At 37.9% G+C, this 11,086-nt stretch overlaps 1 long non-coding RNA gene across 2 annotated transcripts; it reads right to left on the reverse strand.

The window, feature by feature from the left end:
• Positions 1–483: 483 nt before the first annotated feature.
• On the reverse strand, positions 484–9,846 carry LOC106876971 (uncharacterized). 2 transcript variants are annotated; one of them, XR_001410312.2, is made up of 3 exons: positions 7,294–9,846; positions 6,121–6,224; positions 484–1,810 (listed from the first exon to the last, which is right to left on the reverse strand). It is a non-coding gene; the product is annotated as an uncharacterized LOC106876971 (long non-coding RNA). The 2 variants fall into 2 exon arrangements; XR_001410313.2 differs by lacking the exon at positions 484–1,810 and adding an exon at positions 3,611–4,715.
• Between the last annotated feature and the right edge of the window lie 1,240 nt (positions 9,847–11,086).

The following is an 11,086-nucleotide window of genomic DNA, read 5'->3' on the forward strand; positions in this document are numbered from 1 at the left end:
GAGTCCTGTTGCCAGACACAGGGTCTTCCACCCTCTTGACCCAGGGCAACATTACCTCCTCCAAGCACTTGATGTCGGCCTGTGTTTAAACTTCTGGCATGAATGGCAAGCAGTACAGCATGTCGTTTCCAAATTTCTGGCAGAGTGAATTGCGTCCTGGTGTTGTTTTTCTCACAGACTGCCCAGCTGACCCTATTATACTGTGTGGTCAGCAAAATCAAAAATAAACTATGTGCATGTGTGAAATTAAAAATACAAAATGGTGAAAATTTACTCATCATACTCTATATATGTATGTATACATGTAGCAGTAATAGGGATTTGAAGAATCAAACAGTTCTCACACTGATGTCTCTGCCAAATCCATGGCTAACAAGAGCAACTGTGGCTGAGGTTTGGCTAAACCTTCACATCATTCTGAAAATCTAGGAGATACAATGGTAGAGAGAATGTACATAGATAGAACAGATAAAAGAAGTGAGGTGAAGAGAGCAGATTTTTATTCCATTTGCTTTCAGCCATTTTATAATGTTATAATAGATGTTACATCAACACTAACATACATATAAAGTGTACATATATATATATATATGTGTGTGTGTGTGCATGTGAGTAGCCATTTATACAAGGGTGCTGAGAAGGGAACTAATAGACTAGTCATTGGAATGATTTGTGGTTGTTGAAAGCATCCTCTAGTACAGAGAGTAAGCTCAACCTATTGCACAGGCAACAAATGTACTAAGCATATTGCCATTTATGATTTATCTTAAGGGAGTAATAGCCATAGACCGACAAATTCAGTAAAAAGTCAGTAATTAAACACAGTAAGGTTAAAAAAAAAAATGAATTTCAAAGGAAGATATGGATACCAAGATATAGCAGCTATTATCCAAAGAAAGGTTGATTGACCATTAATTTAAATGTATAATAGAATAAAATAAAGAATGAAAAGACATGGTCAGTAGAAAGAGAGAGATTTAAAGGGAGAGTACAAAATCTAGATAACAATGGCCTGTTTGAGAAATGGGACCCACGAGAGGTAGTGGCTGCAGTGTTGCTGGCTAATCTCCATAGCAACATCATGACTGGTGTGCAGCTGAGCACATCATTTGTTCCCCTCCATCTTCTGCTGCTTTACCTCTTTTTTATTATTTAAAAAAATTTTTCTACCTTTTTTAAAAATTTTTTTATTTGTATTTAAATGTTGTAATTTAAAATGTGATCTATTATATAAGTGACTGTAGTAGAAATAAAGCTTTTCATGTTTGTAAATAAGGTTTAACAGAAAGTTTAGAAACAAAGCTTGAGTTGTTGGAATTTCATGCACTGCTGGTCTGGAGTGATGGTAGCATATTTCTAAGTATATTGATATGTTATCAGCATACACACACATTCTCATTATATGAATGGTCACGAGCATATTAGCATGCTCATTCATACGCAATACCAACCACATGGTTCCAGGTTCAGTCCCACTGCGTGGAACCTTGGGCAAGTGTCTTCTATTATAGCCTCGGGCCGACCAAAGTTTTGTGAGTGGATTTGGTAGACCGAAACTGAAAGAAGCCCATCGTATATATATATATATATATATATATATATATATATATATATATTTATGTATGTGTGTGTGTCTGTGTTTGTCCCCCCACCATCGCTTGACAACTGATGCTGGTGTGTTTAGGTCCCCGTAACTTAGTGTTTTGGCAAAAAGAGAGCAATATAATAAGTACTAGGCTTACAAAGAATAAGTCCTGGGGTCAATTTTCTCGACTAAAGGCGGTGCTCCAGCATGGCTGCAGTCAAATGACTGAAACAAGTAAAAGAGAAAGAGAGTATATTCATATACATGTATACATACCCGCTTTCATGTACACAGACACCCACATGCACATTGAGATCATTAAATATGATTATAATCCACTTTGGTTAATTAACCAATTGTTAATCTTCTATTCTATCATTATTTTGAAATTAGTGCTATATTATATGTGTGTGTATGTGAATATGTGATATATATATTTATGTAAATATGAATATATATGTGTATATCTGTTGTGCATACATATGTGGAGGAAGGGATGAAAGTGGATGATAGTTTGATGTATGATGCTGGTGGTCGGTGGATTCCTTTGTATGTCTCCTTTAACTGAGGATAAGTCTGCTTTGGTTTTGATGGCTTTAATTACAATCTCAGGCTCCAGTATGTCTATAGAAATTTCAGATTATTTGGTATTTTGTGTTTATGTTCAAACATAAACTAAATTAGATAATTGTAATTATATTTTCCCATTGTATACTTCAATGATTTCTTGTTTTTGTTTGTTAACTGCCTCTTTTAGACCACACTTTCTTCTATACATATGAGCATAGAAATTGAATGCATTACTAGCTCAACAAATGTTGGCTATGTCCAAGTTGATGTTACCTGTTAAAAATTTTACCTGATGATAGTGAATTACATAGTATGATGTAATCTCATACAACCACATTAAACAAAATTCCACAGAAATGGCTGTCATAAATTTTAAACACCATTTAAAATTACTTTTTATACCTACATCACATCAACAATCCAGTGGTGACTCAGACCTATGGTTATTAATTGAATTTGATACTTGCATATCTGTGGTATCCTGCCAGTACTTGAAGCCTACAATGTTATTTTATTTCACCGTGAGCACAATGTCCTTGTACCTAGCTATTTCTGGTGTCCTATATAATGTGCCTTGATTCTTAAGAATCCTCTTAACTAAATCATATATATATATATATGCATGTACACACACACACACATATATACATACTTACAGACACACATACATGTGTGTGTGTGTGTGTGTGTGTGTATATATATATATATATATATATATATTTATGTGGAGAATGGAGCAACAAATACGAGAAGAAGCAGTTCTGTTGGGCTAGTTAGCCTTTGTTTTATATTGTGGAGGTTGAGGTTATGTAGTGAGTCATTGTGAATGTTATGTAATAGTCATTTACGTACGTTTCAATCTAGCCAATGGTTTGGCAGATCTCGTCAGAATGTTGAGGAGTATGTTGAGAGTTCGTGGTGCGAGGGATGTAGTAGAAGTGATTGGTGGGTATATTAATGTATATGGTGGTGTAATAATAGCGATAGGTAAAGCAAGCCTTACGTTTTAGTTGAAGTTGTGTTGGTCTTCCTGTAAGGGGATGTAAGGTGGGTGCTATTTAAGCTCATTATTCCGGTTTTAATCAAGTGCATCTCCACGTGATTTTATGATTGAGGGATCCGTCGTATATTTATAGCACCGGCGGTGTTAGTACAGGGTAGCAACCTTAAATTTAGGTGAAAAGGGGGCTAACTCTGGTCTTATTCGTATCTACTTATAATTAATAATACTTAGAGGGAAAGTTCTTTTATGCATATTTAGTTTAGCTTAGGAGGTGTAGTGTATTATATATTTAATTATACTTAGAGAATGAGTATTTAGTAGCGTGAAGACAGATTAGACTAGATTCATATCTCCTGTTTAATAGGTCGTTTACCTATATATATATATATATATATATAGGTAAACGACCTATTAAACAGGAGATATGAATCTAGTCTAATCTGTCTTCACGCTACTAAATATATATATACATACATACATGAATATATGCATGTATACCGTCATTTAAAGTTTGCTTTCCATGCTGGCATAGGTTGGACAATTTGACAGGAGTCTGCAAGCTAGAGAGTGGCACCAGGTGCCAATTGGCTTGCTTTCTATGAACGGATGCCCTTCCTAACACTAACCACTTTACAGAGTGTGCTGGGTGGTAGAGGAAGTATGATGGATGTTGGCTATAAACCACATGAGTAAAGTGAGAGGGAATGGAATGAAGCTAACCTAACCAGAACTATTCCTGTGACCCTAAAATGTGACAAGCCAGGGCTTAAAAGAAAAATAGTAGGGGGGTGGGGGTGGACATCAAGGAATTAAAGCCAAAACCGAAAGTTATGGAAGAAACTAAAGTTAAAACTCTAAAGTATAAAACTCTTTACTAAATATGTAAGTGTTGAGTGAACATAGAGCCGATAATGACATAGAGTTCATTAAAATTAAAATAGGCTTAGGATCGCTGGTATAGGACCAAAGGAGAATGGTAGAAATATTAGAAATTCCTGAATTGAAGAGATAAAAATATTGTAGGATATAGTGAATAAAGTGAAGCTGTTAACTCCTGTGAGAGAACAAAAAAAGCAGGCAGAATTCTGGTTTAAACATCCCATATAACTTCTCATAACTTTTTAATTTTTTAGAATTTTCAGAAAATCTTTTCGCATTTGTGTTCTACAAATGGAAATTCATATGACTAAAAAAAAAAAAATTATAATTTGTTTTTAAAACCCTCCTTCCCATACCCATAAATCCTGAAATTTCCACACTTTTTCGAATTTTTGTCTTTAAATCGAAGTTTAAAATACGACGGACAGTCCGAATTTTTTGCTTAAATCCCAGCAATGGACTACACCTGGGTGCATCATCATTCCATTAAATGTGTTTATGGGGAGAAAAATATTGAAAACCATCGATACATGTCAGAGTGGTAAGGAAATGAGGGCGGTATCACGCGGTCGTGGGATGTGCTAAAAACAACAGCTAAATCTCCCTTAAATCACATAAATTTTTTTTTGTATAATCGTCTGAATTCTCGTGTGCAGAACACAAATTCGCAAAAATTTCCTGAAATTCAAAAGAAAAAGTTATGAAGGATTACATAAGGTGTATAAAGCAGAATACTGTCAGAAAGGCATATTGCATAAAGAGTAGCAGAATTCAGGATAAAGTACGGTAAAATGAATTAATAGAGTATTGCTAGCGTTAGATGTATAAATTTTAGAGAGACTTTGAAAGGATTATACTTTAGACTAGCCCCTGAGGTACATAGAAAACCCAAAGAGTATGCAAGTATTGAGCCGAAAAACACGCTTGGACAGCACATGTATTTGCTCCCAGATAGAGTGTAGTAGGTAAGAAACGAAAAATAGAGTGGAAGAGAAGTAGAAAAGCTATAAGAGATCGGTGTCGAGGTATCAATGATGAAAGTGTACAAGTATTTAAGTTAGGGAGTTAAAAATTAAGGGATGAATTGAAAGTGAAAAAAATATAAAGTTTAAAAAGAATTTGAAAAAAAAAAAAAAAAAAAAGTAAAAAATAGAAATGATTAATAAATAAATATAAAAATAGTGATACAATAAAATGCTAATTCTTTAAAAATGAACAATAAGAAATGGCAATTTTTTTTCTACGATTTGTCAACAAAAATAAGAATCACTTCTGTGGCGAGGGAGATGTTATCACCAGGATTCGGAAGATCAAAGTAGCTGCCAGGCTGTAAGGCATTGAGGATGCGGCAGGTCTCGTGATTCTGCATTTGGAAGGAAACGCGCTAGTACTGTACCTCAAAATGGACGAAGCGGACCAACTGGACGGAAAAATATTGAACGGCACTTAAAGGAAGCGTGCACGGAAGGTTCGTAAGCTGCGTTTGCCAAACTAGGAAAAGCGAGGTAGATGGGAGACAGGCCCATCGCCAGACTTTGGTACATGGGTGTGTTGTGGAATGTTCCGGGCAGGCACGAATTTGTAATAATGCTAAAGTGGATCCACTAAAATGGAATAAATCTGAGGGCGCACCATTGAATAGCGAGTGGGGGTGGGGCATTGCTGTCCAGTGCACCTCCTTAGCGACGAGCATGGTGGGAGAGTACGCGGACGTGTATGCGGCAGAAATTCGAAGGTTGGCCACGATCTCTGGATTTATGGGGGAAGGCATAGAAAAAGCAGCGTGGCTGACGCTCATGAAGGGTTTCCCCGACGAGATATCTGTGCGGCTGCAACAGCTGCCGGGCAGCGAGATGTCTATGATTGAATTCATTGCTCAAGCCCGTGTGTTGACGTGAAACGCCGGGCGGAATGCAGTGACGATGGCAGCTGCGGAAGCCTACAACGTCAGGCGGCGATTGATGAATAATGGCTCGTGTTTTAGGTGTCAGAGTCTGCACATAGCGAGGGATTTCAAGGAGCCGAAGACCGAACCAGTTTGCTACAACTGCAGCCAGAAAAGAATTAAAGGGAGACTACTTACCTCGGTAGTTTCTTCCTGCAAGCAAGTAGAGGCTCTCGGACAGAAAGTGCTAAAAACCCTCATTGACATGGGTTGTACAACGGCCTTATTGACCTCAAAGTTGGCTGAAATATGGAATAGTATGGGTAGTGTAAGGGCAGTTGATGACAGTGAGATTAGATGTAAAGGTAGCAGTAAAGTGGAGATGTTGGAACAGGGAACAAAAATAAGTCTGCGAGCAAATATGTGGTGATGGCGTTGATGTAGTGATGGACATATACACGATCCACCACTTAGGAGGCGTCACGGTTAGTGAAGACAGGATGGTGATGTGAGTTTGCAACAGGAGAGTGGAGAGAGCCCTGGAGAGAGCTATGTTGCATACACCATCGTAGATAAGGATTTCCAGGCAGTGTTCGACGGTCAGCGGTGGATACTTGAGTGGCACTGGAAAAGAAAGCCCCTAACGTTGAGGAATAGGGTAAGCTGTTATCAGCATACCCTGAAAAGAGATGTCAGGAGCAAGTTCCAGGGGTAAGTGGAGAGATGATCGAGGAGGGTACTAATCCCTTGGAAGGTGGAAGTAAAAAGCGGAGTACTGCTGCTAATGGCAGTGGTGCAGCCAATGAAAGGCAAGGTCAGGTTGGTATTGGACTTTTGAGAGCTGAATGTCCACGCATCGTACCACACAGGCGGCGAGCTTACCGACCTTTGCAGGGAAACATTGCGAGAATGAAGACAGAAGACAAAGGCTTCCACAATCGTCAACTTGAAGTCGGCGTATCTGCAGCTACACATGACTGAGAAATTATGGAAATATCAGCTACTAAAGACATAAGGACCAGACATATAGTTTAACGATGCTGGATTTCGGGCTGAATTGAGCACTGAAGATCATGGCGACAATCCTCAAGTCTATTGTGGGAAAGGCCACCAATTCTCATATTGACAACACTTAAATCGTACTAGTGAACATAAGCGTTTAAAAAAAATGTTGAAAATACACCAATTTTGAAAAATGTGCTCTGGGAAGCGGTCGCTCCCCTTGCTCCTCAATTAGCTCAAATTTTTCTGGTGGTAACGGAGTTCATCTAAAAAATAGATAGTGGACATATGTAATGCTTTTTTCAGGGCAATAACAATAATAATTTTGTTTTTATTGTCTGGGTTTTCAAATTTAAAAGAGTTAAATACCTGTTGCATTTTGGATCCAGTAATGTGGAGACAAGTTGCAGCCAGCACTTTTCCATCTTTTACCATATCTACTGCAGCAAGTCGATAAAAGTCATGCTGTTGTTCCTAGACCTTGTAGCTTTCAGCTAAATTTCCTTCGAAGCTCTGTTGTTCTGGTGGATTCAAACTTATCCTGTTCAGACTAATTGTAGTCGCTTAAAATGTGTCTAGAGTACTTCAGTTTCAAACAGCTTGCATGTGCATTTGATGCGCATATAAACAAAGTTAAAGGGGGAGAATAAATACTCGAACTCTGTCTATACCTTTTTTTTGTGGCAGGAGGTTAACCTTACTCTGACACCATGTTATGTCATGCTATAATGATATAGATAACTAGATAAAATAAGAGGAGGCTTTACGTGTGGCTTATTAATCAGGCAGCCATAGTTGAAATATTGATTCACTCTGAATATTTTATTAAAATATGACAAGTTAAACAAAACAATAAGTAACAAGCAAGCTTAGAACTGAAGGGAAGTAACTCAATGCATTTCAGTGTTCCTTCTTTCGTTAATTCATCTGCTTTTGTGTTTCCAATTATATTTGTGTGTTTAGGTGTCCAAATAATTGTCACTCGTTTATCATTTTCCAAACCTCTGTAAAAATTAAGAGTTATGGGCACTACCCTTAATTTTTACAGGGCCTCTGAAACAAAAAGCAGGACACCCTGAAAGTCGAGATAGTTTGCAATGTTATAAAGGTATATAAGGCGGTGGGTTGGCAGAAACATTAGCACGCCGGGCGAAATGCTTAGCGATATTTCGTCTGGCTTTGTGGTCTGAGTTCAAATTCCACCGAGGTCGACTTTGCCTTTCATCCTCCCCCAAAATTTCGGGCCTTGTACCTAGAGCAGAAAAGAATATTATAAAGGAATATGAGAGATATGATTGACCATGATAAGTTAATAAGCCAGCAGCTTGACACCTGGAGAAGCAAGTACATGCTATCAGACAGTGTCATAGGGTACTGAACAGATGGACCACTTAACTTAGGGATTCGTTCAATCTTGACCTCCAGACAGATTAGAACTGAATCGAGGTTATGAACAGAGTAGCCAGTCTTATCTAGAAATAGGCCGAGAAGATGCCATACATATCCTCTGTTACATATTAAAATCTGACCATTGTGCTTTGCTCTGTTTTTGTCTGACTAGGGTGGGGTGTCTGCTCATTCACTTCTTGTAGAAGGGACATGTTGTCAACAACCTCTGCACAGAGGGCCGTGGTTGATGATGCACAGAAATGCACTTGAGGCTTTGGCATGTACGATGATTAATGGATGGTAAACAAGTGAGGCCATGTTCCTACAGCTCACCTCTTTGACAGAGATGCAGTACTGAATCAGGTAAATACCAAGATTGGGCATCAGGCATCTGAAATGTTGTCGGACATCCACAACTCTGTACTAGTTAAGAAATGCGATCACAATAGTATTCATCTGAAAGTTAGCTGTGGGTATGAGTGACAATATTTATAGGAAAACTCTGGATGACAACCAAAACCAACAGGTTGGTCTGTTCTGGAGGACTTTTAGTCTGAGAGTATTGGACAGTTATCAGAAATCCCTGATTTAGCAGTACTACTAGGGAAACATTAGGCATGAAAGTGCCTAGCTCGTCCAAGATGTATGCTGAATGACAAAACCATTCTGCATACACCAGATCAGTCCCGAACATCACTATCTTGTGGAGTTTTCCTGGAAGCAGTTATTATGGGTAGGATGGATTGGACTAACAGCTGAATCCATTGTGAATATCGTCCTTCGAAAGAGCAGACAGCGTTCTTCTGTTTGATGACTCTGCTAAAAAAAAGGTTATATGGTTGGTGCAACAGAAAAGGTTGAAGACAGACACTTTGCTCTTCGGTCAAGCACCGATTGACTTTTTAAAATTTCAATTGCAGAGAAAAATGAGGATGGCGACAAAGGTTCCCACTTCATTTCAAAGTGAATTTGTTTAAAGATGGGTGGGATTTGTGAACAAAACACCACTGAATGGGCCTATACTTAGCATGCACCTGTATGCAAGAAAATGACAGCTGGAGAGGGTACCAACCCTTAGTTATCAAGATAATTCAGGATTCGTAAGCATTTTTGGTAGTCTTTTAGGGATGACAGTACCCTTTTTTTATTTTCAGTTTCATTTCCTTTTTCGTTTTCTCTCTTAACTTGCACACATTTTGTAACCTGTCCATAAAATGTTTCCTTCAGTCATCACCCTTGTGACCGGAGGGAAATTGATTACTATTTCTAGAAAAGTTTAGCGCTCACATAAAAGTTCTCGTAATAGATACCATAGAGGTTTGATGTAATCGTTTAGCCCCAGGTCAGCGTTGATCCAGCAAACTTATGATCAAAAGTATTTTTAGATATATTGTATTTAGAATCACATTATTTAGTGTATCCTTCATTTTTTAAAGACAGTAAGATATGATATCACGAAGATTTGGTTGTTATTTCTTGCAAACAGAATTACAACACGGTTCTTTAGTTATTGCGAATTTCATATGGTTGTAATATCTAACCGTTATCGTTAAGACAACCACATGAAACGCGAAACAACAAAAGAGCAACGTCGCTGTCGTTCGATTTGCTAGAAATAGCTAGCAAATATCCCTGAAATAGATAATGAGGAGCTGAGTTTCATATGGTTGTAATTATCTCATCGTCATCGTTAAGACAACCATATGTAACCCGAAACAACAAAAGAGCATCATTGTTGTAGTTCGATTTGCTAGAAATAACAGCCAAATGGCCCTCAAACTGATAATGTGGATCTAAATTTCCTGCATTTCTAACGTTTACGTATAATATAATTTCTAACGTCTAATGTAAAATAGCAAGGCAGTGCTGAATGAGTAATAACTTTATAGAAATATAGTGTGGTTTTTATACATCGTATGTGGTATGGAGCAGTACAAGTCTTAATACATTGACTTTAATTTAATTTTTAGTATATTCATTCAAGTGGATAAGCTTGCTGCTGATGTACACTCATAATAGATTCTCTGGATTCTGGATTTCTGGCCCAGTAACAAGAGCCGTTTGTTGACAGAGTACCGAGTCGGGAGAATATTGGTAACAGATAAACAAGTCTGTAAAATAAATCAATAATAAAACAACGAGGAAGCATTTACGCGGTCAAATTACCAAGTAGAAATAGCAGCCAGAAGCTTTCAAATCCCACCCTACCATTTTAATTAGCTCTCTGCACTTTGAGTTTAAATCTCGACGAGTTTAATTTCATCTTACATCCTTTCGGAGGTCGACAAAATAAAACACCGGCATGGGGTGGTGGATTGGCAAACTTATTAAAGCATCGGACAAAATAAATGGTTCGCGGTATTTTTTTTTCCGGTGGCTCTTTGCGTTTTGAGTTCTGAGACGGCAGATGAAAACCGTTGCCCTTTTAAAACAACTGCTTCCGATTTTCTTTGGTTTGTGTGTCTGAGGAGAGACAGGTAGACAGATGGAAAAAGAGAGAAGTGATGGAGTGAGGTAGAGGTCGTCATTATTGCCATTACTCTCTTGGGTACCGCTTGCAGAGTTCACTCAATTGAGAATTAGTCCCTCCACCCTCCCCCATTCACCTGGCTGGAAGTCCCTGAAAAAAAAAATGCTTCGGGTAGTCTTTTCTTCTCTGACTAAAAGGTAAAAGACCCAATAAATAAAAAAAAACAGTTATCAACTGTCGACTCGGCATAATAGAACTAATAACTAATTAAATAGAACACACACACGCATATATATATATATA

The sequence above is a fragment of the Octopus bimaculoides genome, chromosome 23, assembly GCF_001194135.2.
Source record: "Octopus bimaculoides isolate UCB-OBI-ISO-001 chromosome 23, ASM119413v2, whole genome shotgun sequence".
Classification (NCBI taxonomy): Eukaryota; Metazoa; Mollusca; class Cephalopoda; order Octopoda; family Octopodidae; genus Octopus; species Octopus bimaculoides.